A 2,294-nucleotide genomic window follows, 5' to 3' on the forward strand; every position below is an offset into this window, starting at 1 on the left:
AACTTCACATACAGAACTTTTCCTAGAGTGTACTAAAGAACTGGTATAATTGCTCACGTGTTATTGACTCTCTTTCTATCTGCTGTAATATTTCACATACACATACATGTATCACTCACATACACACTTTTCTTTGTACGACGGCCTGTCTTTGATTATGTTATTATATGTCGCATTCACACTCACACACAGACATACATCTTTAACGCCATAATAAATATCTCTGTTATTCATTTAATACGGTTGTGGTCTTTCATTACTGGTCATCTATGTTATCGTCGTATAATATATCATGTATACCATCCATTGATATATATAATTATGTGTTCGACCGTGTGACACGTTTAAATAAAAGGAGTCCTCTGTTTTTCCATCCGTCACCATTTCTCCTTTTTGAGTTCGCACGGTCGTCCTTACAAGTGTCAATGGTGGTTCCAGAAATTCTGAGCTGGAAACTACAACTTAGAAGACAAGCTTCATCCTGGAAGATCTGTAGAGCTTGACAAGGAAATCCTGCAAACCCTGGTAGAACAAAATCTCATCGTAACTGGTGAGGAACTAGCAGAGAAGCTTGGATTTGGTCATTCAACCATTCATCGATACTTGCGTGCCACCAGAAAAATCAGCAAATTAGATCAATGTGTTCCTAACAAACTTCCTGAGTCTAATTGCGTGCAGAAAATGAATGTGTTCTCTTTGCTGTCACATCTCATGAATGAACCGTTTTTGGACCGAATATTTACTGATGACAAGAAATGGGTTCTCTATAAAAATGTCAAGCGCTGAAGACAGTGGGTAGGGAAAGGTGAAACACCCGCATTCCAGGCTAAAGAAGGTCTTCACCCACATATGGTGTTGTTATCTGTTTGGTGGGATATGAATGGTTTAGTCCACTTTGAACTTTTAAACCCAAACCAAACGATAACAAAGGAGATCTACTGTGAGTAACTGGAGCGACTTAAGTCAGTGCTAGAAGAAAAATGACCACCTTTGGTTTCAAGACGAAAGGTGTTATTCCATCAGGATAATGCTCAACCACATAGAGTGAGGATGACATTCCAAAGGCTGGAGCAGTTTCAATGAGAAACGATGCTCCCCACCTCCACCATATTCACCAGATATTGCCCCATCTGATTATCATTTATTCCGCAGTCTTCAAAATCATTTGGATGTAAAAAAATATGAGATCAGAACACTACTGGAGGAGTATTTTTCACCACAGACAAGTGAATTTTGGAAAGGGGCGGGGAGCTTTTAAGTCTACCAGATAGATAGAAAAGCATTGTAGAAAATGAAGGAGAGTATAGTTTAAATTAAAAAAGAACTTTGTTTATTTTAATTTTGAAAAAATAAAAGTATTAAAAAAACTGCATTATTTATGGGATGACCCAGTATTAAAACAGACAGTAAATGTTGTCAGGCTGCTTAGCTTAATGGCACAGATGGTATCTGAGAAGTACAGGGTTCAATTCTCTGTAGATTTCTGCAATTTTTTCCTGTCTTCTTGGGGTAATTATCCAGTTTTCTAGCTTATTTTCACAGCTATCCTGTTCAAAATTTACTCTATTTTCTGTAAAATATATATATATATATTATTTTAAACTTGAGTATGCATCTGATAGCATGTCATAAACATTGTGGATATATGTGCCACTGAATATGAAAAGTCACCTCACAATTGAATGATACTCCAGAATCTCACCTGCAAGAGACCAATGCATGATGGGTCAAAATGATCCTTGTGATTAATAAAGAATTTTTGGAATTCCATTTTCTCTTTCTCTCATTTGTTATATATATTCTTTTACTTGTTCCAGTCATTTGACTGTGGTCATGCTGGAGCACTGCCTTTTAGTTAAAGAAATAAACACCTGGACTTACTCTTTGTAAGCCTGGCACTTATTCTGTCAGTCTCTTATGCCAAACTGCTAAGTTATGGGGATGTAAACACACCAGCATTGGTTGTCAAGCAATGGTAGTGGGGATAAACACAGACACAAACACACATAAATACACACACACACACACACACATATATATATATATATATATATATATATATATATATACAATGGGCTTCTTTCAGTTTTTGTCCATCAAATCCATCACAACAGGTTGTCAAGCAGTGATGGGGGACAAACACAGACATGGCTAGATTGCTAGCCCTGTCGAAGAGAGTAGGCTCGAAAGGAAAAAGACTTTCTCACTTCCTGAGTGTTAAACTAATGCATCTGTTTGTTGTTTACACACCCATCTTCGTCTTTTGTAAATTCTCACTATATATATATATATAT

Source organism: Octopus bimaculoides, chromosome 21 (assembly GCF_001194135.2).
Source record: "Octopus bimaculoides isolate UCB-OBI-ISO-001 chromosome 21, ASM119413v2, whole genome shotgun sequence".
Classification (NCBI taxonomy): domain Eukaryota; kingdom Metazoa; phylum Mollusca; class Cephalopoda; order Octopoda; family Octopodidae; genus Octopus; species Octopus bimaculoides.